We start from the raw sequence: 27,886 nt of genomic DNA on the forward strand, positions 1-27,886 counted from the left end.
CGGCAAACATGTAATGAGGGCCATAGTATTACCATTGCATGTTTTACTCTCTCCACTTTAAACCGTCTAAGCGCGACTACTCCAAACAAATCGCCAGCCATTTTAAACGCGCACATTGTAACAATACCAAAACATGTCTCCAGGTTATGTATGCAGAGAACATGACTGCATAGCAAAACATGTAAAGTTAGCTAGCAGAAGCATGTGACTGGAAGGCTGTGAGACATTCTTTATCGTAGGAAACAATACAGCCCCCTTTCTAGGATTGACCTAAATATGGCACGCACTGGCAAAATTCAACTTCGGTCACAAACACTTGAATAAACTACATGCGGTGACAACAGGACAGCAATAAAGCTTGTACCATTACATGAGACAGCAATCGTTAACATGCCTGCCACAAAATTGAGACCCTGAAAAACAATGTTCTCTAAAGCCTTGGACATCTGGGACTCTTTCCCGAAAATGGGTGGCAGAGAGAAACAATTGCGTATGCGGCGCGTACAGAATGTTCCCTTTTCAGTAAATCACAATTCCAGAAAAGTGCAAAGGGAGGAATTGATGATGCATCTTTAAGAGAATGTGTTTTAGGTCCTGGTGGCAACGTGGGGCTGGATTGCATTCAAGCCTGAATCTCATGCCAGGGCCAACACATCCCATTATCTTCCCGAGGTCAATACACGGAGTACACATGAGAGCGAGGAATAATACTTGTTGTTACACCAGTTGTATGCCACTTCATGCTGGAATCCTTCTGCTTCCAAGAACACATCTACTCATGCACATTGTAATCTACCACAATAGTTTTTCTTCTCCATAGCGACACCTAAACGCCAAAACCTAAATGGTAGCACTGCGTTTACTGAGGGCAAAGCCTGCCAGTGGGCACTGATATCAGAATAGGCTGTCGTCAAGACCCTCTCTGCCGCTGAAATAAATTTGTAGTGGTGGCATAGCTAGGAGAGCGAACATCATTCTTTGGTACATGAAGAGTGTGAGGAATTCCGCCACCTGCACGGTGTGTGTGCACGCGCTCGCTTGAGCTTTTTTGAAATGTTATTAAACGGAATGATGGTAGGCAAACCTCCGTAAAATGTGTGCAGCTAATCCACACATTTTCCTATGGTCACAGCGTGACAAACGCATAGACCTGTGTACTCTGGGTGGACACAGCCTACAGGCACAGTCCGCCCTGTCATATTTAGATGAGATATGGCAGCAGGAGTACACAATGCTTCGAGGGGATTGGGTCCTCCGACGTATTCCATATCTATGACATGTAATCACCACAGCTGTGCTGCTTCGGAAACTTTTTTCCTTGCGTCTGCGTCCTGCGTCGATGCGCCGTCGTCGAGGACCTCCTCCGACGTCTGACGTCATCCGATGTGATAAGTAGGACGCACGACGCCCGTAGCCTCAGTTCCGTTTTTTCCGCGAACGTGTTGCTTCGTGTTTCTCGGTTAAACGCCTCGACGCTTTGGAGTTCTGTTCTTCTCGGTTCTTCTAACCTGTTCGTTTTGTGAAAATCCTTCATGTGAAGATGTCTTCTACTTCGTCTTCGACCCCGCGTCCGGGCTTCAAGAAGTGCGGGGAGTGTGGGTCCAAGATGTCGGTGACGGACTCGCACGACGCCTGCCTCTGGTGCCTCTGGTGCCTCGGGGAGGCCCACGACACGGATTACTGTATCGACGGCCAGTCGCTCACGTCCAAAGCCTTACGCGAACGTAAGAAGAAGTTGTCGGTAGGTCGGGTGTCCACGCCCCGGAAGTCGAAGTCTGCAGGGTTTTCGACGGATGATTCGAGGGGTGACTCTCCGCGTCATCATCGGAAGTCTCGTGGGTCTCCTTCTAGGAGTCGGTCTTGCCACTCCTCAGCCTCTTCGAGGCATTCTCGGAAGCGCCGACACCGGTCGTCTTCCAGGTCCTCTTCGGAGGACTCTGCCCGGCAAGTCGCTTACCCCACCAGCCGTGCGACGCCGGAAGAATGGGCTTCCTTCGGGCAGAAAATGCTGGCGATTCTTGAGTCGCAGGGTACTAAGCCATCCGCGCCCCTGAGTGGGGTCGGCCGTGAGAGGTCGAGAGACACCGCTTGCAAGAGTGGTCGGCACGAGTCACGGGAGAGGTCCCATTCAGACAAGGAGACTCGTTCTCGACGTACCCGTTCCAGGTCCCGGTCCTCGATGCGTTCGAGACTGTGTGCACCTGTGAGGTCTTCGAGGAAGACATCGACGTCTGAGGCGTCGAGGGCGTCGACAGGCTTTCTCGAGGCTCCGGCTCCGAGGAAGTCGTCGAAGCCGTCGACGCTCAGGTCGTCGAGGGACACGCTCGGGGCTCCGGCTTCAAGGGCTGTGTCGACGCCGCCGATGCTGGAGGCGCTGCATCTGACGTCGACGCCGATTTCCTCGACGTCGATGCTGATTTCCTCGACGCCGATTTCCTCGACGTCGACGCCGATTTCCTCGACGCCGATCTTCTCGGCGCCGATGCCGGTTCTCTCGACGCCGGCACCGATTCGCTCGACGCCGGCACCGATTCGCTCGACGCCGGCACCGATTCGCTCGACGCCATCGACGCCTTTCGTGTCGGAGGTACCCCGTGGCACGGGAGAACCCCCTAGGAAGGCTCTGGTTAAGAGCAAGCACTCTCTGGTGCCTTCTTTTCACCACCTGGAGTATATTTCAGAGGTGGATGAGGATTCTGATGGCCTGGTTCCTAGTCCGGTTCCAGATGAAATAGTCTCGGGCCATAGTCAGTTTGACGATTTGAGGCAGTCACTGCATGATGCCAGTGGACTGGACACCTCTCCGGAGGTGGAGTTTTGTAGGCCTGAGCCTGGCTCTCATGCCGATTCCTCGTACCGGCGCCTTATGGCTAGGGTTTCTCAGTACTTGGGATGGTCTGCTCCCCTAGGGGAGTTTGTGCAGGATGATCTGACGGACATCCTTGAAGTTGGTCCCCCAACTGACCCGGTACTGCCGTTCCATATGGCTTTACAGAGAAGGGTGGCGGCGGCTTGGACTGCTCCGGAGAGTCTCCCGGCGGTGGGCAGATCCTTGTCTCGAAAATACCGTCCAGCCAGTAGCGACCCCTGCTACTTGACCAGGCACCCCACTCCGGAGAGTTTGGTGGTGCAGGCGGCCACGGCCCCGGCAAAGCAGGCGTCGTACCCTACCATCCCTCCTGATAGGGACGACAAATGTTTTGATGGCTGGGCGAAGAAAGTGTTTTCTTCTGGTGGTATGGCGCTTCAGGCGGCCAACTCCATTTGTGCCTTGTCTCGTTTCACGCACACTCTGTGGAACTGTGTTGCGTTAGCGGCTGAACATATTCCCGAAGGGGATGAACAGGATGGTTTCCTTGCTATGGTCCAGGATGGTAAGGATGCCATGTGTGAGTCCGTTCAGTCGGGTTTGATTGCTGTGCTAAACAGTTTGACCACCGGCAGATGGCCGCGGACAGCACACTCTAATAACTGCAAGCTGGGGCTGGGGGAGGGCAGGAGACACAAGGGACCTGCAGCCGGCCCTCAGGGGCCACTGCGCCACCCCGAGGGCCACACGCTTGGGTCACACTTAGCTGAATGCGTCAGTAGGTCCATGGTGGCGAGCACCGTGATACGCAGGTTTGCGTGGTTGCGCAAGTCGGGGTTTGCTCCTGATGTGCAGTCCCGGCTCCTCAACATGCCCTTTGACGGTGAACACCTTTTTGGCAGCAAGGCTGACGAGAGCCTTGAGAGGTTGCAGACCTCAAAAGCTGCAGCGAAGTCGTTGGGCGCTGCAGTTCGCCAACCTCCGCCTTTTCATCCTAGGGGACAGCAGTGGAGGGGTGGTTCCTTTCGCTATTACTCGTTCTTCAGTATAGCGAGAGGAGCTGGCAGTCAAAGAGGCCAACGCAGGGGTACCAGAGGTGGACGACAGGGTACCCGTGGTGCCAAGGCCGCTCGGGCAGTTGCCTCTTTGCCCTCAGGTAACGCCGCAGCCGCTCCCACTCAGTCATGAGGCCATGTCCCATGGTTCGCCGGTTGGGGGAAGGCTGGCGCAGCATCTTGTAGAGTGGCAAGCCATTACTTCAGATGTGTGGGTTCTGGAGGTCATAACCCACGGCTACTGTCTTCCTTTTCGGCACAGGCCTCGCAACAATCCACCGGGGAACCTCTCTTTACAGAGTCCGGATCCGCTCCTTGCGCAGGAAATTCAAGCCCTGCTTGAGAAAGGCGCCATAGAACTGGTGCCTATAGCGGAGAGGAACAAGGGATGGTATTCCCCTTATTTTTTGATTTTGAAGAAAGACGGGGGATTGAGACCCATCATGGACTTGTGCGGTTTGAACAAACTCCTCAGGAAGGACAAGTTCAAGATGGTTACTCTCTCTCAAGTCCTCCAGGCCCTTCAACTTCAGGACTGGTTGGTGTCTCTCGACCTCAAGGATGCTTGCTTCCATGTGCCGATCCATCCCAAGCACAAGAAGTACCTGAGGTTCGCGGTTGGCGACTCGCACTTTCAGTTTCGGGTCCTGCCGTTCGGATTGCCCTCCGCCCCGAGGGTTTTCACCAAGCTCATGGTGGTGGTGGCAGCGCATCTCGGGCAAGGGGGGGATTCACGTCTACCCCTACCTGGACGATTGGTTGATCAGGGGGAGCTCTCCCGAGCAAGTCCTGGATCATCTGTCCGTCACCTGCCACTCCCTTCACAGGCTGGGCTTCTCCCTCAATTTAAAGAAGTTTCATTTGACGCCAACACAGCGGCTCCAGTACATCAGAGCAGTGCTCGACACTTCCCTGGGGCAGTGTTTTCCTCCCCAGATGAGGGCTCTTCACATTCAGCAGATGGTGCACAATTTTCAGCATGCCCAGACGCTCCCAGCGTTCGAGTTCTTGAGGTTGCTCGGCCTCATGGCATCCTGCATTCTTCTGGTGCCAGAGGCTCGCCTGCGGATGAGATCTTTGCAGTGGGCACTCAAGATGCAATGGTTGCAGTCCTCCGGCAGGATGTCGGACTCGGTTCAGGTGCCGCCCTCGGTTGCCCGGGACCTTCTGTGGTGGGCCGTCAAAGGCAACTTGATGAAGGGGGCTCCATTTTGGCTTCCCTGGCCGGAGGTGACGATCGTGACGGATGCATCCCTCACGGGATGGGGAGCTCATGCCAACGGGCTGACAGTCAGTGGTCGTTGGTCTCCGTCGGAGTCCAGACTCCATATCAATCTGTTGGAGCTGAGGGCCGTCAGGCTAGCCCTGAAGGCTTTTCTGCCGACTGTGCGAGGAAAGAATGTCCTGATCCTGATGGACAACACAGTGGCCATGCACTACCTCAACAAAAAGTGGGTGCGGGGGGGTTGGGGGGGCAGGGTCACTTCCTCTGTGCAGGGAGGAGATGCAGCTCTGGTTCTGGGCAATCCAGCAGGAAGTTTCGATCTCGGCAGTTCATCTGGCCGGAGACGAAAACCTGACGGCGGACGCTCTGAGCAGGCAGAGCGCGATCTCTCACGAGTGGGAGTTGGCTCAGGAGATTCTCCTGGAGATCTTCGCCCTTTGGGGGACCCCTCAAGTGGATCTCTTCGCCTCCAGTGTCAACCGAAAGTGCGAAAGGTTTTGCTCGCAGGAATTTCCTCCAAAAGGAGCCTTAGGAGACGCGTTCGTGGTGGAGTGGTCATTCCCGCTGCTGTACGCGTTTCCTCCAGTCCCCGTCATCCCGCAAGTGCTGCGGAGGTTACGGAAGTTCGGTTCCCGGATGATCCTCATTGCTCCGGCGTGGGCTCGGAGGACGTGGTACCCGGACCTTCTCGACTTGTCCATCTGCCCTCCACGTCGTCTTCCCTACCGAGACGATCTGCTCTCACGGGAGGGGGGTCAGGTTCTCCATCCAGAGGTCAGATCCCTCAACATTCACGCTTGGCTTCTGAAAGGTTGAGGTATAAGGATTGGGACCTTCCTGAAGACGTGATGGAGGTGTTGCTTTCGGCCCGAAGGCCAGCAACAAAGTCTCTGTACCGTTGCCGTTGTCGTAAGTTTTGCGACTGGTGCAGGGTTCAGAATGTGGATCCTTTTGCATGTGACATCCCCATGGTTCTGTCCTTTTTACTTTCTTTGGCCCACAGGGGCTTGCAAGTGGGTACCATTAAAGGTTACATGGCGGCGCTGTCCATCTTTAAGCGCTCGTCTGAAGAGTGTTCTTACTTTAAAATCCCTTTAATTTCACAGTTTCTGAAAGGGCTAACTAATGTGTTCCCTCCGTCACCTTTCCTGGTGCCCGGTTGGGATTTAAACCTTGTTCTTAAGTTTCTTATGGGTGCTCCGTTTGAGCCTTTACATTCTTGCCCTTTGAGGCTGTTAACTCTGAAAACTGTGTTTTTAGTTGCGGTTACTTCCGCTCGCTGAGTGAGTTACAGGCACTTTCAGTTAAGCCACCCTTCACTGTATTTCACAAGGACAGGGTTGTCCTTAGAGTTCGTCCTTCTTTTCTTCCGAAGGTAGTGACTGAATTTCATTTGGCCCAGAAGGTTGTTCTTCCGGCATTCTATCCTCCTCCGCATCCTGGTAAGGAAGAGGAGAGGCTCCATAGGCTTGATCCTAGGAGAGCTTTAAGCTTTTATGTTTCACGCATGTCCCGGGTCAGAGTGGACGATCAACTCTTTATTGGTTACGCTGGAAAGCGTTTGGGGCAAGCTGTGACGAAACAGACTTTGTCTCGCTGGATTATTTTAGCCATCTCGGAGTGTTACCGCTTGGCGGGTAGGGACCCACCGGCTGGCGTGCAGGCCCATTCTACCAGGGGTGTGGCTGCATCTACTGCCCTGCAGAGGGGTGTTCCTATTCGCAACATCTGTGATGCAGCCACCTGGGCTTCAGTACATACATTTGTACGTCACTATTCCCTCGATTCCATCCGAGGGCAGGATCTGGCCTTTGGCAAGGCGGTCCTTTGCTCTGCTATTTGATTGGCTATTCTAAATTTTGATTCTAAATTCTTTCCCTCCTCCTTGCTCTGGTACTGCTTTGGGAGTCTGTCATAGATATGGAATACGTCGGAGGACCCAATCCCCTCGAAGAACAAGTTACTTTCTTACCTGGTAACGTTCTTTCGATGGGATGGTCCGACGACGTATTCCATATTGCTCCCGCCCTGCCTTCCCCGCTGCAGAATTTCTTTTGTGATTGCAGCTTACGTTCCGCAAGGCTTTGTGTCTGACTGGCAGTTGACTAATGTCACACGTTCTGGGGGAACTACAACTGAGGCTACGGGCGTCGTGCGTCCTACTTATCACATCGGATGACGTCGGAGGAGGTCCTCGACGACGGCGCATCGACGCAGGACGCAGACGCCAGGAAAAAAGTTTCCGAAGCAGCACAGCTGTGGTGATTACATGTCATAGATATGGAATACGTCGTCGGACCATCCCATCGAAAGAACGTTACCAGGTAAGAAAGTAACTTGTTCATCTCAAGAAGGGGGAGGACCAAATCTTCCCACTGCCATGGCCAGTCTGATTAGCTAACAGTGGTTCCGTCAATCCGCCATGTCCTTTTGTTGGGCCCTGCAACTGGGGGCAGCAATTATCATATGAATAGAGTGTACTTCAAACAGGCCCACATGACCTGGCTGCAGAGGTTAAGAAAGGAGACCGGAAACCCACAAAAACTTTTTATATGTAACTGTGTCAACCTGAAGCCAGCCCCCGCCCTCCGTATCGATGACAGTAAACTGTCATGTCTGGGACTCTGTGTTTACAGTGTCCACCCCACATAAGTTGGGGAAAATGTGGTTTGCCAGAGAGTCTGGTCAGCTTCAAGGGAGACCTGCGGCTATAATCGGGAACCACAGTCGGGAACCACAGAGAGATCCATTAACCAGAGAGACTTTAATCCACAAAAGACAGGAAGATGGGTGGGACTTGCTGTCACATATTTTCACCCCTTTACCTTTCCTGTTGCAAAGCACTCTGGCTATGAACTCATGCATACAGGAGATTGTTGGTTGGAACACCGTGATTGGTTAATTGAGGTAGGATTAGCCTACACCAATCACTGTAGCCGACTTGGGTTTGAAAGAGGGCTGAGCCCTTCCTTTGGCAGATCATCTGAAGGCTTTACAACAAGTAGCAAGAAGAACTCCTCATTGGACCCTAGCTGAAGGTACAGTCTACATTACATCTTCCGCCAGTGAAGGAAGGCCATGCACCTCCAAGAGGGAAGCAAGATCCCTCCCGTAAACCTCTCCCAGGGAACAGAGGGAGATACTGAATCCAGAGGACCCTCCAGCAGCTCCAGAATCAGTACCCAGCCAGCACACACCGTGCCCTGCTAGGCTCTGCAAGCAAGCTTCCTAGGTGTGAAGGTCCACAGAGTACCTGAACCCGAATCTCAAGGACAAGGCAGATGCCTGCAACACACTCCACAGCTGTGGGGCCGTCCACTTTAAAGGACGACACAAGCTCATTGAAGAAGCTGGGAGAAGTGCCTCAATGAGCATCTACTGACGTCCGCCATAAACTACATTTTTTTGAGCCAGTCGTGTTCCTCGAGCTGCAACTGACTGCAACACTGACCGTTGTTACGCTGCAGTCACTTAGACATCTGAGACGCCTCGTCCAGTGCTTCAGAACTGCCGACCAGCACTGAGACAACGATTCCTGACCCCGATCTGCCGTGTAGGCCAGCCTGCAGTCGTCCATCCAGCCTTGCTTGCCGAACTGCCTGCCGCTTGATACCCGCATTTGACTCCCATCTTGAACTCTGTCATAGAAGCCATGGCTTTTGGATCCTGACCCTCTGGGTGGGGATGTGAGGGAGGATCACCTGGGTGGAGGGTACTTGGGGAGTGGAGATGATATCTTTGGGTGAGGCATGTATCCCCCTTTACACTGTAGTAAATACTCCCCTCCCCTCATAGGTTGTTGCCACTCATCCCCCTTGTATTTCCCCTCAGTCATACCACTCTAGTACTGGGACGAAGAAGAGGCGACTAGGAGTTGTACACACTAACATTCAGTTACACCACTCTTGTACTGGGGCGAGGAAGAGGCCTGGAATCTATTGCAAAGGTCAGGCATGTGCAGAGAACGTAAGTAATTGGGGACAGGTAATTGAACTGAAGTGCTCGTACCTCCAACCTGTTAACAGGTCACAGGTGTATGAAAGGTGGAGCCACCAGCAAGGAAGGGGAGACCAGCAGGAGAGAACCTGGGCTAAGAGAGACCGGCCTGAGAGGGGAGAGTTCCTGCCCAGAATAGGGCTGCCGAGGAGAGTCCTGCCTGGAGACCGTGACGCTGGGGCCCCAGTGGGCTATGAGGGGGGGTCGAAGCCGTTGGAGTCTCCTCTGCCTGGTGGCCACAGCAAGAGCTGTGGGGCACGGAAGAACCCAGAGTGCTGCAGGTCACCGGTAGTGTACGCGAGTGAAGAGCGGAGCTACCGGCAACACACTGTGAAATTCACAGAAGGGGAACGCGGCTCGCAGAGCTCCAGAGAAGTGTGTGTGGAGCTGACGAACGTCTGGAGGAAGAAGAGAGGAGGAGAAGCCGCCAAGGAATACATAAGTATATTGAAGGAAATACTCATACCGCGGCGCTCCTGGGGCTACACAGGGAATATTGTAATGCCGGATTAACTGAAATATGGGTGCAATTACTGGAGAACCCAAAGTGAGTTTCTTTAAAAAAATAAAATAAAATTAATATCAGCAAACGCTGAAGTACAAGTAAAGAAACCTGAAAATAAATAAAGCATTATTGAATACCAATCTGAAGGAAAGCTTTGCTGAGACTGCGAATTAAATGAAGCATGTGTGAAACACATGTCATGAACACTTAAAGACAAAGCCTGAATCGTTATGAATGAAGTGATGAGCACTTATAAAGATTGTGAAAGCAAGGTGGTGGAAGAGAGGGAGCACCACGGAGTGAGTTATGAGGAAGAACACACTGCGGCAAAGCCAAACGACTGTCTAGGAGAATCCGAAGAGAATACAAACCAAAAACCAAAGCACAGGTGCAATGAAAGAGAACCCTGTGTGGGCAAGAAAGCCTAGGCTTATTGGCTGTGTGTCCTGTAATGGGTGGACCGTGTTGTTCGACATGTGCTTAGACCGAGGATACCGTGTCTGGAAAAAGCCACGGAAGGTAATGAATCTCGACTTGTGAATAAGACTGCTGAAGGGAATGCAGTTGATGGCAATCCGTTTAAACCATTGAAGAGCCTGAAAGATTGTAAAGTCGTCCTGGAACTGGTGTTGATAATTAAAAGACTTGAACTGATTTTGATTTGGCTAGCTGTAAGAGCTGACTTCTTGGGGGAAGGGAACCCCGGGGACATTGTGAACTGTGTTGCCGCCTTGGGGAAGGGAACCCCGAGATATTTTGAGAGCTGCTTTGAACTTGGGCACGGGGAGCTGGAGAGAACTTTATTTGGAACCCTATTTCTTTTGTTGCCGACATCCCTACACATTGTTTAGCTTTAGTTATGAGGGCAAGTATAGGTTTTGGACACAGACAGACTTTTAAGTTGAACTTTCTGACTCAGACGATCCTTAGTTTATTTAGGTAAGGAAATCACACCTTAGCATAGGGCAAGTTAGGCCTCACACCACCCTTACATTTAAGTAAATAAAGGTATTTTGTTTGAACCTTGAATATGTTGTCCGTCTTGCTTCATGAAGCCTTCACACCTCCCCTACCAACCCAAGGTCCTACACCTACACCCCCTTCCAACCAAAAGCCTTAAACCTCTACCCCCTCTGCCAACCCAAGGCCCTACACCTACACCCCCTTCCAACCAAAAGCCTTAAACCTCTACCCCCTCTGCCAACCCAAGGCCCTACACCTACACCCCCTTCCAACCAAAAGCCTTAAATCTCTACACCCTCTGCCAACCCAAGGTTTTACACCTACACCCCCTTCCAACCAAAAGCCTTAAACCTCTAAGCCCTCTGCCAACCCAAGGTCCTACACCTACACCCCCTTCCAACCAAAAGCCTTAAACCTCTACCCCCTCTGCCAACCCAAGGCCCTACACCTACACCCCCTTCCAACCAAAAGCCTTAAACCTCTACCCCCTCTGCCAACCCAAGGCCCTACACCCCCTTCCAACCAAAAGCCTTAAACCTCTACACCCTCTGCCAACCCAAGGTTTTACACCTACACCCCCTTCCAACCAAAAGCCTTAAACCTCTACCCCCTCTGCCAACCCAAGGCCCTACACCCCCTTCCAACCAAAAGCCTTAAACCTCTGCCCCCTCTGCCAACCCAAGGTCCTACACCTACACCCCCTTCCAACCAAAAGCCTTAAACCTCTACCCCCTCTGCCAACCCAAGGCCCTACACCTACACCTACACCCCTTCCAACCAAAAGCCTTAAACCTCTACCAACCCAAGGCCCTACACCTACACCCCCTTCCAACCAAAAGCCTTAAACCCCTACACCCTCTGCCAACCCAAGGTCCTACACCTACACCCCTTCCAACCAAAAGCCTTAAACCTCTATCCCCTCTGCCAACCCAAGGTCCTACACCTACACCCCCTTCCAACCAAAAGCCTTAAACCTCTACCCCCTCTGCCAACCCAAGGCCCTACACCTACACCCCCTTCCAACCAAAAGCCTTACACCTCTACCCCCTCTGCCAACCCAAGGCCCTACACCTACACCCCCTTCCAACCAAAAGCCTTAAACCTCTACCCCCTCTGCCAACCCAAGGCCCTACACCTACACCCCCTTCCAACCAAAAGCCTTAAACCTCTACACCCTCTGCCAACCCAAGGTTTTACACCTATACCCCCTTCCAACCAAAAGTGTTAAACCTCTACACCCTCTGCCAACCCAAGGTCTTGCACCTCTACCCACTACCGACTCAATGTCTTAAACCTTAACCCCCTACCCACCCAAGGGCTTAAACCTCTACACCTGCTACCAAGCCAAGGTTTAAGACCCTCATGCGCCCGGCCTAACAGCTGGATAGCGCTTTGTTACCCGATGGCTGGGTTGCATTCAGGGGATCGAAGTCATCCACTGCAGGTCATCCTAGAGAAGATGACCAGAAGTCCAGTCTCTTCCCTCTACTTCTCCAGCGACCCGTTTCTTCAGCCTGTCTATGCACGTCTATAAATGTTGGACATGAGCATGTATTGTGTAGCCAACACACCCCAGGAATAGCGAATGCACAGCCTCTGTTTACTGCACTCCCAGATGTGTAATGTAATGGGTTATTTAAAAGGCGCTTAATACCCAGAGGTTTCTAAGCGCGGACCCGGGGATCGAACCTGTTTGCTCAGCGTCATCTTGCTTTCAAGGCGAGAGCGTTGCCCCTGAGCTATCCTCCCTGCCTTGGGTGTTCTTGATGGAAATAGAGAATGACCAGGTGTATCTTGCTCAAGATCTTGCCTTCGTTCGCGGCCTGTGACTGAGTAAATATCAATGGCCGGTGGTTAGCGCACAAAGGTGTTTCTGGCCGGCTCCTGTGCACCTAGTGCCTTTGCCTGAGAAATACTCCCTTATAACACAAGAGTTAATTCTCTCCCATCTCTTGCTAGCCCCAAGATACCTGGTCCCATCGAGGGCAGTCAACTGTCTGGTGTGATGGGCCCTGCAGAATTCTGGCTCACTGCTAACCAGCTCTAGACTGAGTAATCTTTTGAAGAATGTCGTCTTCTAGGACTACACCAGCTCCATGCGAAGAACCTTCTGCTTCCCCCCACCCCCCATGCAGACCATGCAAGCACACCTCAGTGAGTTCAAGCAGTCGCGCTCGCAGCGAGTGGGGGCTTCGCTCACTCAATTGGCATCCATGCATATGGCCGTTGTTCTCACTTGAGCTTTCTATACTGAGCACTTCTCCTAAACCCTACAATGTTGGATGTAAAGGGTAGGTAGACCAGGGGTCGGCCAATGCAGAATCAAAGGTTGATGGCTGGAATCTTAACCACGGTGGCATTGCTCTGGGCAACCTTCCAGACCAATGTTCTTCCGCCTGGCATGCCATTATAGCAGGGGAAAGACCAAGTAAAAACCGGACGGTGTTCAAACCCAAAAGGGGGAAGTACAGCCCGAACGGGGAGGTCCCGTTCCGAATTGTACGTTGCCCGTGGACGCAGTGATTGGCCGCCATGGAAATCTCGGGATCTGAGCCAGTGGGGTCGATGGCTGAATAATGAGTACAGCAGTCCTACGTCTATTTCTAGGACTTCTGACCCGGAGGAAGATAGCCCTGCACTGCCTCTCCCTGTGGCTCTATGTGGGTCCTTGCTTAGAGTGGGGGCCGGGGCCCTCCATCGTTAATTCCTCTAATAAATCACAGGCGAGGAGCAAGACTTTCGCGGGATTAACCTCTCCAGTCAATTAGGAGTTACAACGTTGGCTTTCATAGCCAACGCTCATCATTAAATCGCAGAATTTATCACCTTGAAAAATCTGCTTGTGAAGGAGCGCGTGGGCATTAAATCGCCACCGCGTGGCGGGCACGCGCGTGGCCTATCCGCCTGCGATGGACCCCTGCTCGGAAACCGGTGAAAGGTGTGTAATCTCTCCGTGCACTTTAATGCTGCCGAAATGTGCAGTGGGAATCGCAGGTGGGAATGTGTCCAGGGCCCAAAACCGCTGGGAGCTGTTTGGCTCCTGCTTGTAGCTTACGATTGGTTATTTATAGCGCGTTTAATACCCGGAAGTTTCTCCGCGCGGATCCGGGGTTCTAGGGGCCGCTTTTGCCTCCCACGGACACCTGGCGCCTCAGAAACATGGCACCTGGACATTAACCAGTGGCAGAAGTGTTCCCGCGAAAAGCGGTGGAATTATGGTCTTTGCAGGGGAGAGGGACGCCTAGTGCAACATGTGACCAGGTCTTGTGGCCGGGGCTTTGCAATAGTCTAAGTGGCTAGTAACTAAGGCTCCTATTACACCTTTACACGTGCACAGGGACATGAATGGAAAAATCCTAAGTATAGAATGGTGAATAAGGTCGTGAAAAGTAGAGGAATGGGAAACCGAGAAATATAAAAGCAGTGGAACGCTGGTCCCAACTGTCCCACTCACTTAGATCACTGACATTAACTCTGGGAATGTGTTAAAACCTGCATTTGGAGCGCAATGGATCAAATATGAAATGGACAAACTTTGTTTTGCTCTCCTGTAGAAGTTAGATTTCCGGCATGCAATGCGTTACTTGGTACTAGCTCCTAGTTCCCTAGTCCTAGCTCCAGGAGCCGGGTGATGCCTGGTTCACTAGTCCTAGCTCCAGCAGCCGGGTGCGCTCCAGCAGCCGGGTGATGCCTGGTTCCCTAGTCTGAGCTCCAGCAGCCGGGTGATGGCTGGTTCCCTAATCCTAGCTCCAGCAGCCGGGTGATGGCTGGTTCCCTAATCCTAGCTCCAGCAGCCGGGTGATGGCTGGTTCCCTAGTCCTAGCTCCAGCAGCCGGGTGATGCCTGGTTCCCTAGTCCTAGCTCCAGCAGCCGGGTGATGGCTGGTTCCCTAGTCCTAGCTCCAGCAGCCGGGTGATGGCTGGTTCCCTAGTCCTAGCTCCAGCAGCCGGGTGATGCCTGGTTCTCTAGTCCTAGCTCCAGCAGCCGGGTGATGCCTGGTTCCCTAGTCCTAGCTCCAGCAGCCGGGTGATGCCTGGTTCCCTAGTCCTAGCTCCAGCAGCCGGGTGATGCCTGGTTCCCTAGTCCTAGCTCCAGCAGCCGGGTGATGGCTGGTTCGCTAGTCCTAGCTTGAGCAGCCGGGCGATGGCTGTTCCCTAGTCCTAGCTCCAGCAGCCGGGTGCGCTCCAGCAGCCGGGTGATGCCTGGTTCCCTAGTCTGAGCTCCAGCAGCCGGGTGATGCCTGGTTCCCTAGTCTGAGCTCCAGCATCCAGGTGATGCCTGGTTCCCTAGTCCTAGCTCCAGCTGCCGGGTGATGCCTGGTTCCCTAGTCGTAGCTCCAGCAGCCGGGTGATGCCTGGTCCCCTAGTCGTAGCTCCAGCAGCCGGGTGATGCCTGGTTCCCTAGTCGTAGCTCCAGCAGCCGGGTGATGCCTGGTTCCCTAGTCGTAGCTCCAGCAGCCGGGTGATGCCTGGTTCCCTAGTCCTAGCTCCAGCAGCCGGGTGATGCCTGGTTCCCTAGTCGTAGCTCCAGCAGCTGGGTGATGCCTGGTTCCCTAGCTCCAGCAGCCGGGTGATGCCTGGTTCCCAGGAGCTGCTTTAGGTCCTCCCCAATCAGTCCTCGTGTCTATCACTGATGCTCAATGGCTGCCTCGGTGCTGGTGGGTCAGGACTGCCGGGTCCATATTGTAATGTACTTGTCATTTATGTTAAAGGTATTTATACCGCGTACAGACACCAATGGAACTGGTCCAACAGTCGCTCAGGCGGATCTGTAAATCAAGAGGCGGGCAGGTTCGGTTAGTCGGGTGAAGGAGTAGGATAGTGAGAGAAGTGGTGTGCTGTTGGCAGCTTCAGTTCGGTTTTCACCGTGCGCTGATCTTTGGTGTATCGGACTGATGCGAGACCTCGTGTGCTGTTGGTGCAGTTTATGTGTTGTTTGCTTGTTGCTGTGCTGAGAAGTGCGTGCGGTTTGCTGGGCGAGAGATGCTTGTGTGGGTTTTCGGGTGAGTTAGGTATACAGAGATTTGAGCTTGGGTTAGTAGGTTATTTATCCTAGGTCATTGCAGGACTTGTTCTATTTAATTGGCATTCCTGTAGGTAAGCTTATGGCCACTTTCCTTTCTTGTCCATCTAATTGTTGTGAGCGATTGCGTGGTGCGTTCCCGGCTTTGTAGTGTTTGGACTTGGTGTATATTTATATAGCGCCTTTTACCATTATTATAGTCTCAATGCACTGTTAGTGGGAGTGCCCTCGGAGGACGGAAGTCCAGAGTGTGGGAGATCACGGAGTAAGATTAGGATGCGTGTGTGCATTGGAGGATTAGTGGGGCTGGCCAGGCTCCGGTAGAGAAGAAAAGTTCACGTTTCCATCCCTTATCCATTGCTGGTGGCTTTTCACTTCCTTCCAGCTCAGCTTCTGCACCCCATCCATCATGTACCCCTCCTTTGTATAGCAAACTCGTTCCTCACCAGGACGCAGAGGGTTGGAAATGTCCTTGCAAGATTGCAGAGAGGCTGTTGGTAGGTGGCCTTGATGTGTGCTCTAAGACCCTGCAAAAACAAACAGTTGTTATCTGGAAGGTTTAAAATGAATCTTAACCTCTGGCATTTCTCTGGGCAACCCTCCAGACCATCTTTCTTCGACTGCCAAGCAAATACAGAAGGGGTAAGACATATGCAAATCATACTTTGTTCCACTCCAAGAGAGGCAGTCCAGTCCGAAGTGCTAGGCCACATCCCTTCTGCACGAGACCACAAGCATCCCCAGGCATGTTTCGGCTTCGTAGGGCCTCATTAGTGAGGAGTAGCTTGGGCCAGCAGGCACAGGGACCCACGTCTGGGCATACCCGCCCACTCAGGTTGAGAAAGCAAAAACAAAGGGGTGATGGCTGGAAGGTTTAGAATGAATCTAAATTGTATCGAATTTGGTGATGGTTGTGGCCCAGCTGCCTTATCACCCCATGACCAGTTGTGCTCTTGCTACAGACCTTCAAGCCTTAACATAGTTCACATTAATACCCACTGTTTAGTAACAGACGCAGCGTGGCCCACTTGATATGGACAGCCTTGGTACCTGGCTCTTCCAGCCCAACCTTAAAGCCCAGCAGGTGCTTCCAAGTCTCAAGACTGGCCTGGAGGGAACTCTGGAGATTTCCCAGTGGGCCTCTGCATCATGGGCTTCTTCTGTGTCATTACTCAGGGGTGGACTGGCCTACAGGGAACTATGGAGATTTCCTGATGGGCTGCTGCATCATGGGCCTCTTCTGTATCGTTACACAGGGGTGGACTGGCCTACAGGGAACTCTGGAGATTTCCCAGTGGGCCTCTGCATCATGGGCTTCTTCTGTGTTGTTACTCAGGGGTGGACTGGCCTATGGGGAAGTCTGGAGATTTCCCGGTGGGCCTCTGCATCATTGGCCTCTTCTGTGTGATTACTCAGCGGTGGACTGGCCTACAGGGAACTCTGGAGATTTCCCAGTGGGCCTCTGCATCATGGGCTTCTTCTGTGTTGTTACTTAGGGGTGGACTGGCCTATGGGGAAGTCTGGAGATTTCCCGGTGGGCCTCTGCATCATTGGCCTCTTCTGTGTGATTACTCAGCGGTGGACTGGCCTACAGGGAACTCTGGATATTTTCCGATGGGCCTCTGCATCATGGACTTCTTCTGTGTCATTACTCAGGGGTGGACTGGCCTAATTTCTGATCCGACTCTGCATCATGGGCCTCTTTTGTGTGGTTCCCCAAGTCCAAATGTACTTACGGGGAAGGGGTTGGATATGCTCACACTGAAACACGGGTCCCCTTTGAACAAGCTTTCTGGGGCTTTTTTTTTAATGCCCAGTTGCCCCTTGCTCAAGGGAGAAGGCGGTCATCACGCAGGGTGCGCAGCAATGAGAGGCCCTGTTCTATTATCTTTGGTACTTGGGCCTACGGATCAAAATGGTGTGTGGAAAATGAGTGGACCACTACACACTTAGGCACCGAGTACAGGGGGGGGCAAAGGGCCAGCGGCCCCCTTGCTGCTGTACCCACGGGTTGCAGGAACCACACTTTGCACCCGTAGAGGTGTTTACATTTTTCAGCTCCCGACTGTGCTCCCCAAATGTTACTGCACGTGCTGTGAATGCTGCACGAGGCATAACACGGTTGGCTTTTATGCCCCGTACTCGAACTGCAGCGACTTCGAGCGGTAAGTGACAGTCCCCAAGGCAGAAAGCCGCAAGGTAGCGCAGCAAGTTAGGTGACTTATGCAGAGACGTTATATTGTATTGTACTTATCGTTTATATAGCGCCTTTTACCATTATTATAGTCTTAATGCGCTTGTGGTGGTAAAGCCCTCTGGGACCGAAGTCCAGAATGTTTGAGGTCACAGAGTAATATGATAATGTATGTGTGCATTGGGGCAAATAAGTGTTATGGGGGGGCTGGTCATGCTCCGGCATGTTGAATCCTCTAGGCTTTCTTCATGTCGTCGTCTAAAATACACCATTTTCACCTGGCACTGGGTCGGGCTCTGGTGCTTGCTCATATTCAGGGAGTTGGGGGAGAGGGGAAGGCACGCGTTGGCGCTCATTTAAAATGGAACCGTGATGGTGGCATTACCGGCAGCGGGCCAATCCCTCTCCTGGTCCCAGACATAATGATTTACACATTTTAAAGAGCAGGGGTCCCCCTCCCAGACCCAGACTGGCCTATAGGGCAATGCCCGAACAGTAAAAAGGGACTTTTTGGCCGAAGTGGGCCAGTTTGGTGACTGACTTCAATGTTGAATAATTTTGACCATTGTTACTGTACACATTATTTAAAAAGCACAATTTGCAACTCCTAAAAAACAATCTTAAATACTTGGCGTATGTCGTGTTTTCACCACGGCCAATTGGCATGTTGGTATTTTAAAAGTGCAATGTTCACCGTGGTCATTTTCACTGCGTTCTTTTTATTTTTTTAATGTGTGGTGTGCTTGGCATAGGGGATTGCGGGGTGGTGGGTGGCAGGGTGAGGCGGTGTGGGTGAATTAGATGGGGTAAGGATGGAGCGCCCCGTTAAAAATAAATAAATTCAGCTCAAACGACTGCGTTTAAAACTGCACGTTTAAAATGTGCCCGTAGTGAAAACACAATGAACTGACCCCGCGCCCCCCTCCCTGTGTACTGCTCAGACATTCTGCCACGTGCCTTTTGGGACTGGGGGCCACTTTTCCAATGCTGCAGGAGTCGAGTTTATGCTCCAGTCCGACCCTGCCCACTTCTGATTTCATTTGCCGTGTATTTTGATTCGATGGTGCTTAAGAACCCCAGAGGTCCACCTGGGCGCCGTGGGTGAACTGAGGTCACCCTGGGAACGCGGCGGGACTCTCCCTGCAGAACTCCGGAGATTCGCGAACCTTCGGGCAGCCTTTCCCTAGTAAAAAAGAAATCCACTTTTTGGATTGTTTTTGGATTGCTTCTGGCTTGTTTTCAAGCTGCAGATTTTTTTGGGATTTATTTTGGATTTTTTGGGGATTTTTCCAAGCAAGGATTTATTTGTCTTGGGTTGGAGGATTTATTTTGGATTTTTACTGACTTGTTTCTCAGTAGAAACAATCCACTAACACTAACTGGCAGGCACGCATTTTTACAGGATTTATTTTGGATTTTTACTGACTTGTTTCTCAGTTAAAACAATCCACTAACACTAATTGGCAGGCACGCATTTTTACAGGATTTATTTTGGATTTTTACTGACTTGTTTCTCAGTTAAAACAATCCACTAACACTAATTGGCAGGCACACATTTTTACTGGATTTATTTTGGATTTTTTGACAAGCAAGGATTGTTTGATTTTAAAGTGAGGATTATTTTGGGATTATTTTCAATTTGTTTCTCAATAAAAAACAATCCAGCAACACTACACATTTTTACCGCATTTATTTTGTATTGTTTTGACAGCAAGGATTGTTTGGTCTTACATTGGAAGATTTATTTTTGATTTTTTCCAACTTGTTTCTCAGTAAAAACAATCCAGTAACTCTAGGCACACATGTTTACTGCATTTAAATGTTGGAATGTTTACCTAGTTTAAACATTGTTTGCCGTTATTTAGGATTTTAATGTGGTTAAAAATGTCACACAGTTTATTTCTTTTGGAACTTTTATTTGTGCACTAAAAGTTCCATTGCACTTAACTATTTCTTTATCAAATAATGCCCAGTCGCTAAGCTTTATCTTCAGGGTATACGGATTTGCCGCCATAGGAATAGCACTCTATCCATTGTCTTCAGTGACTTTAGTGGCTTTGCCAATGCTTGTTTTACACGTGGCTTCAGTGGCTTTGCCAATGCTTGTTTTTAGCACATGGCCGATACTGACCCGACTGAGTCCGGTCTCTGATCCACTTTTCTGATTTGTGATGCTGTGTTGTATTATTATTGGTAAACACTTTTGCTGTGTGTGTTGTATGTGACAACTTTGATCTACGGCAGGAGCATTCATTAAATCATTATTTTAAAAAAATCTCTGAATCATGCTATAGACACACATGTTTGTTTACATATTATTTTTGATAGTAAATTGGTTTCCATTAAGTTTAACAAAGCTTCAGAGAGGCTGTGGTGGGCACCGCTTTTATTAAATCGGAGAGTCTAAAAAAGTGTACAATTTTGCAATCTCCATTATGCACCCATATACATGCAAACATCCGTTCAAGAGACCTTAGTCCAGTGCTGATATTTTCATTCTGCTTTCTGGGACGTAGAGTCTGGATTTATAATGGGGGAATACAAGCTCCAGGATGCAAGGAATAAAACAGGAATAAACTTGCACTTTAAAAACGTAATGGGGCATATTGACATGTATGCATAGCATTCACTGGGAGAGATTTATGTTTTTGCATGGGGGAACACAAAAAAAGGATAAGACTGCCACACAAGGGTGGGTGTGGCTATTCTTTGTTAGTGGTGGAACAAAATCAAACTTCACCCTGCCGGAATAAAGCCTTCATTTAAGAACACTTTCCTCCCATTGTATTACAACGGGCATATGCAGTATTGCACTTATCTGATAGCAAATTGTCCACCATCGGGACTGAAAAACCCACACATGAACCCAGAAAGTCCCCTTGTGTGGTTCCCTGCACTGGAAAGGGAGATATCAAGACCCCAGTGGAGACAAGGAAAAATGAATTAAACAATTCACAGAAAATTAATGGCGGGTTGTCCTCTGCAGGAGGTATTTGGCATGTGTTGTACCCTGACCCAAGTGTGGTGGAGGCTGTGAAGACTGCTCATACAGATACCAGACCTCGTCCACCCAGAGCAAGTTCCAGGAGTTGACAGGCCCATTGCAGTAAAAGAGGTACAGGTGCAAATCACATGATAAACCATGCTGACAAACATATCCTTATAGAAATATGTGTAACACTAAAAAGAAAGTGCAATTTTAGTTGCCCCACCCCATCCTCCTCCCCATTTTCACTGAAAAACTACATTTACCAGAAGGAAAAGTAATTTGAGCCTAATCTCCATATGGTTTGCAAATGTGCTTTCAAGACACACAACAAAATGTATTTTGTAATAATAAGGTCACCTACTTTTAGTCATCTTTTTTTCTTCATTCACATGCGGCTGCCAGAGCGACTGCAACTTTCTTCTTCCCCTGCTCTCTACTATTATGCCTGCATGCACGTGCAAAGGTAAGCCCCTCACCACTGGGCTCCCACACGAGGCGCGCATCGGCACATTGACTTTGTTGAATATTGCAATAATTGTGCCTGCATAGACATCTTATCAGCGAGAGAGAATGTTTAAACACTGTTGAGCTTTGATAACGCTCTGTTTGTTGCCGCATTGCATTTTACCTGCCTTATGTCCATGGATTTTTGCCATTCTAAGATGGTCGTTTCCACTGCCTGCACCAGGATGCTGGGCACGGTGCTGCTGGGTATATGGGATTGGCTGGGGCTGTCTACATCTGGCCCAATGGGAAGGCCGGCAGGCTTGGCCGGCCCTCCTAACAAGGCCAACTCCTAAGGCCCTGTCTACCCCTGTCCATGACGGTCGTCTGTGTGTCCGTATGCTCCCCAACCCCCTTGGTCGCCTGTATTTCCATATGCTCCCCACACCCCCTTGGTCGCCTGTGTGTCCGTCTGCTCCCCCCCCCCCCCCTTGGTCGCCTGTCTGTATGTTCCCCAACCACTTGGTCGCCTGTGTGCCTGTATGCTCCCCAAACCCCCCTCCCCCCTTGGTCGCCTATGTATCCGTATGCTCCTCAACCCCCCTTGGTCGCCTGTGTGTCCGTACGCTCCCCACCCCCCCTTGGTTGCCTGTGTGTCCAGATGCTCCCCACCCCACCCCCCTTGGTCGCCTGTGTGTCCGTATGCTCCTCACAACACTCCCCATTGGTTGCTTGTATGTTTGTATGCTCCTCACCCCACCTTGGTCGCCTGTGTGTCCGTATGCTCCCCCCCCTTGGTCGCCTGTGTGTCTGTATGCTCCCCACCCCCCTCCCTGGTCACCTGTGTGTCCATATGCTCCCCACCCCACCCCCCTTGGTCGCCTGTGTGTCCGTATGCTCCTCAGAACACTCCCCATTTGTTGTTTGTATGTTTGTATGCTCCCCACCCCCACCTTGGTCGCCTGTGTGTCCGTATGCTCCCCCCCCTTGGTCGCCAGTGTGTCTGTATGCTCCCCACCCCCCTCCCTGGTCGCCTGTGTGTCCGTTTGCTCCCCACCTCTCCCTGGTCGCCTGTGTGTCTATATGCCCCCCCCCTTCCCGGTTGCCATGCAACATGTGGCTGGCACCATGTATTTTCCAATCTTTATGTACTTATACTGTAACCTTAAGCATTGTATGTACTTTTGCTCTGTAATCAGCAAGTAAAAGCTCCTTGACACCTCAGGGTTTTGGGCGCTATATAAGAACAGTAAATAATTTAAATAAATAAATAAATAGAGAATATCATTTAACTGTGCTGCTTATAACAGAGGGTGTTTTTAAAAAAAGTGTTTCTGAGGAGAGTGGAGTTAAATTTGCTTGTGTGAGCAGCAGCTTATTGTAAAATATTTTTATTTTAGCACTGTGTATGTATAGTTATGCTATTCTGTTGCATTTCTTACTTTGGAGACCTAACCACTTCGTTTTGAGTGAGCGCTGTTACTTTCTGCTCATTGCAATGGGAGGCGGCCTGTTTTCGGCTTGTTTTGGAGGGGCATTGAGCTTTTTTTTTTGTTGGACCTGGCAACGTGGGTAGCAATGGCGGCGGAAGAAGATACGGCGGCCGTGCTGGTGGGCTCGAAAAACAAGATAAATACCACACAAAAGGTAAGTGACCACGCGCTTATTTATGTTCGCGTCGTTAGGTAACACAGACACACATGTTTCAGTTTACATCGATGCGTGTGACTAGAGGTCTCTTTACAATTACTCGTGAAAAATGCAGCTTTGTTTTTTATTTTTCCAGCTTTCTTTCAATGGTCCAATTTGTTTCATTTTTTTGCCTCAGAGAATATGATTTTCATCTCAAATCAATGGCGCCTCAAAATGCCCTGGTTTGTAGCAACTGCTAATTGTGTACATGTGGATATTTACTTTTTCGCATGCCTGAAAATTCAGCAAATGCAAAACGCATTGCCCGCAATAGCTTTTCAGTCATCAGCCCTCGCAAGCACACAGACACCCACAGCCACAAGGTTTACTGCTTCCCACGCCGATGGATGGTGGCTTTTCCGCCTGCCGCATTGCTTGTTTTTAAGTATGCAGTTTTATTCACATTCGTGCCATATCTGCGCACACACAAATACTAGTGATTCCAAACACAGCTCCAATCTTTTAAAATAAGCAGCCGTCATAACTCGTGCGCCATTTTACGCATTTGTGTTTTGTGAGCAGCTCTGCATGCCTAACGAACAAGAAAGGAGCCACACATCCAGCCTATAGTCAATATTAGCATTTTCTGGACTCGGCGTCAAGACTGGAGTAAATGATAATTTTAGTATGTGACTTTAGGGCAAACTTTCCAGAAAACCCTTATATTTCCTCTTTCATAACGGGAGTGTTTATAGCAGAACAGGACAGAGGCTGCATAATCAGGTAGACATGAAGCAGAGGATATAAACCGCCTCTAAAATCAACAGAATAATAGAGGGGATAAAAACAACACAGAACACTTGCTTCAGAGTTCAGACCCTGTACAGGCAAGAGAGAATAGACTGTTTAAAAACCGAGCAGGTTCACGGGAGAGGACACCATTTCAGAACAGAGCACGTTCACATAAAAGAATGAACTATGTGTGTGGGGGGAAAGGTATAGCCAACAGCAGCCAAAGAAATCCTACGATCGCCCGGTGTGTTAGCAGCTTGTGAAGTGAACACCACCGAAATGCTAACAATTGCAGCATGACTGCGTAGGAAGACACGATCTGCCTCTTTACCCACGCCCCGCTGCACCCCTCGAAGTTTCAGTCTATTCACTTGTTGAACTTTTGTATAGTGCCTGGACAGCAGGAGAGGTTTCCAGGTCCTCGGCCCCCAGTCTAATGCCTGTTCTCGAGGGACAATACGTGGTGCATTTTCTTCAGTGGTGCATGCATGCTTCTACCAAACATGCTGCCCCACTGCTGCGGAAATAGCCACCTTGATTGGTTACTGCCGCATAGCGTTGCAGCATGCACAATCAGACTTCTTGTGTGGGCCGATAACCAAAAGCCTATCTATGTGACCCCTGAGCTTCGATTGGTATTGGTAGATATGGGTGAGGTGGGGTGGGCATGGTAGTGTGGAACAGAAGGTGAGAGAGGCAGATTGTGTGGTTAAGTGGGATGAGGTGACATTGGATGGTTTAGAGAGGGGTATGGTGTAGAGGGGTGGAGTAGGTGCATAGAGAATAGTAAAGCATACTCGAGCAACAGTGGGAACGGGAAGGGAAGGGACAGCAATGCGTGACAAAGGATGGATAGGGTAGAGAAGTACAAGGAGGGGTGGGTCAGGGTTAGAAAGTTTGGCCCGGTTAGGGATCGTCACAAATGGCACAGAAATCACCCCAACTCTCTCAGGCAGTTTAAAGCTTTTTATTGAAGGTTTGGTTGGCCCTAAGACTCTCTTTCTCGTTTTGTAATTAACCCCCTCCCTAACCCACACATCCTTAAACCTGTAAGGCAAGACCTCCAAACAAGGAAAACCAATCCTCTTAGGTTAAAAGCTTGGTGCACCTCTTTGCAAGGAAACACATTTATTTTGTATATTTTGTATACCAGAAGGGAAAAGGTGATGGAAGGTCCCATAGAACCTAACTGTCACCAAGTTATATAGTGCCCACTGCCAGTTTCCCTAGGCACACACGCACACGCTTTGCAGGTCATTGAGGTGCTTAGGTTGCAAACACGTATCTTTTTCAGTGGCAGTGCCTTTCATGTGCATAATAGGACAATTAGAACTCAAATGGAAGTTTGTGACAAAGAAGCTGCACATCTACGTTTGTTTATTACACAACTTCTTGCATGTCTTAAATCGCTGAAAATACAGTGGGGTTAAAGAGATTTTTCAGGTTGACATTATTTTGCATTCTGGGACTTATAGTTTACCATTCAGGATGTGAAAATTAAAGCCACAAGGAACATTTCCACCCACCTCTGCCCAAACACACACTCCTTGGATCCCCTTAATTGAAGCTATAAACGGGCCACTGGTGTAATAAAAATGTCTTAACCAGGTCTGCCCCCACCCACTCAATTTATAAGCACTATATGTGGTTCTGTTGAAAACAAGCATTGGCAAAGCCAACAGTTTTGGCTCGTGTATAAGTATTAGGCATTTGCCAGGCACTACTGTTATATGCACAGATGCTCGCTCCATTTTGCAGTTGCTACCACTGATAGCCAGTTAATGCCACTAAAGCAGTGCCTGCCTGGCAACTGCCTTTCCAAGCCTACACAAAACCCCAAACTATTGGCATTGCCAGTGCTTGTTTTTGGGCGGTATTTATTACTCTACAAAAAAATAGAGATACCATTATTTATGCTGGCTATAGGCAACTCTTCTACTGCAGTGGAATCACACTGTTGGACACAGCAGTGGCAGATGTTGTGTTGTGTTACAAGCATAAAATCCAAACCATCTCTAGTCAATATAATTAAATATTATATTAGCATCATCTTTTAAAGAAAACTATCAGCATGGAAACACGACAAAATGCAATTCCTAGTTTTAATGCAGTATGCGCATTGTCGCAATGGTTCCTAAAAAAAAAAAAAAAAAAAAAAAAAAGAGAGCATTTCTGCACATATTCACTGTCTATGCCAAGTTTGTCCAAGAGTTTCTTAAATAAGTCTACAACACAACAGTCAGAAAAAAACACTGGACAACATTCTTGGTAGAGAGTTTATGCAAGGGATGCATCATCTTGATGAATTAGATGGGGCAATTGACAATTTAATAAGATAGCTCATTGAGTTGGGCACTTTCTCAAACAGTTGTGCATAATCTGCAAACGCAGGTTCGGGCTCAGGGCAAACCCAGACTTGTATCAGTCCAATGTTAATAAATTATGTACATATACATCTGATGATAATATTAATCAGGTGTTAGAGTAAAGCAATATTTTAAACACAGCATCCTTAACTCAAATATGCCACAATAGAAGAGATTAACATAAACGCAGGGACCAAATATACCAAAGGATCTTTCCAAACCATTACTATTCAAATGCAAAGTGCTGGATTGCAATGAATACAATTGAAATGGCAGTTGCCGTTGTAAATTATACACATTGCAATCCCTCCTAAATTCCAAGGTAACTTAGGTGGGAAGTGAGTTTGGCGCGTATGTGTCATGTGTGTAGATATCCATTTCCTGACTGTTTTCTCACATGGAACACTAGAGATTGATTTTGCTGGTGCGCACATTGCTTCACAATTGATCTCTTGGGCCCCCCCTCTTCTCTCCTTCCTCTCCCCTGTCACACCTGATGAGGTATCTAGACCAGTCCTGGTACCTGCTCACCCTGCCACCCACTCGCACTGCCTCTGGGCCACCCCTTGCACTGGGGTCTGTATCTGTACCCATACAGCCCCCCCCCCGCCCTTTATCTTTATGCATTTATCAGACACACCCTGTCTGCTGTCTTATCCCAGCACTTGCCACTTGTTGGCTGCACTACCACTGTTTGTTGCCTTTATTATTTATTTATTTTCTATTTATCCGTTTCTCCTCTGCTCCACACTTCCCTCTCCCCCCCCTCCATGCACTTTTCCCCTTCCCCCTGCCCCTGCGCAATCTCAATGTCACCTGGCCTAGTAGTCTGTCTTCCCTCAGTTTCCCCTCCCTTGCCTCGTCATGCCTTGAAACACTTGTGTATAGGCGCGTTATAAATGCCATATCATATCTATGTCTTAGCACAATCTGAATTGTCGTCAGGCCGAGTACAATAGTTAATTTCACATCCTTACTGTTCATGGCCTGTAAGAATGTCATTGTATTTTCCCTTGTTCCCTCCCTTGCCTTGAAGCGCTTTGAAACACATTGTGTATAGACGATATATAAATATACGATCGTATCATGAACCGCTTTGCTCACATAGCCTGCATCCTAGTTGCTATGTTTCATAAAGTTTATAGCGGCGACTAGTTGTACTTTGCTTGCTCTTATAAAACTTTTTACACAAATCTTTTTTTGCATTTCAGAATTTATCCATGTTAAAGCCAGGGAAATGGGCTTTCCAATACTCTCTGCATCCGAGTACAGAAAAGCCCTTCAAAATAAAATTGGGAACTACCGGATGAAGAAGGAGCCAGACCTGGTCTTTTCTACACCAGTGTAGTTGGGCATTCCCTTGCTCCCTGGGCTGGACCCCACCTGACTCACTTGCTTTCTGGGCTGGGCCTGGATAATTGTGTGACTCCCTGGACTGGTTCTGTGTCCCCTCTCAAACTTGCTCCCTGGGCTGGACCCCACCGGACTCACTTTCTCCCGTGGCTGGGCCCCACCGGACTCGCTTGCTCCCCGGACTGGGCCTGGATACTCGTGTGACTTTCTGGACTGTTCTGGTTCCCCTCACCCTTGCTCCCTGGTCTGGACCCCACCGACTTGCTTTCTCCCTGGGCTGGGCCTGTATACTCGTGTGACCCCCCCCTGGACTGGTTCTGTGTCCCCTCTCACCTTTGCTCCCTGGGCTGGATCCCACCTGACTGGTTCTGGGTCCCCTCTCACCCTTTATTTTTAAATTGTAAGCACCCGTTTTTGGGATTGCTACAGTCGTGTTTTTGTGCTATGTACACAGTGTCCGATTGAACCTCTGCTTCTTTTTAATAAATATAGTGGGAAGAAAAAAAATGTGTTGCTTCTTTTTAAATATAGTTAATATGCC

General features: G+C 49.8%; 1 protein-coding gene and 1 long non-coding RNA gene across 10 annotated transcripts in view; both read left to right on the forward strand.

Moving 5' to 3' along the window:
- The window catches only part of FBRSL1 (fibrosin like 1), a 1,377,451-nt gene that overhangs the window by 362,828 nt on the left and 986,737 nt on the right, over positions 1-27,886 (forward strand). The window lies entirely within an intron of this gene.
- LOC138492675 (uncharacterized) lies at positions 22,717-27,852 on the forward strand. The gene is made up of 2 exons (XR_011276249.1): positions 22,717-22,849; positions 27,204-27,852. It is a non-coding gene; the product is annotated as an uncharacterized lncRNA (long non-coding RNA).

The sequence above is a fragment of the Ambystoma mexicanum genome, chromosome 10 (assembly GCF_040938575.1).
Source record: "Ambystoma mexicanum isolate Mex_15411 chromosome 10, UKY_AmexF1_1, whole genome shotgun sequence".
Taxonomy (NCBI): domain Eukaryota; kingdom Metazoa; phylum Chordata; class Amphibia; order Caudata; family Ambystomatidae; genus Ambystoma; species Ambystoma mexicanum.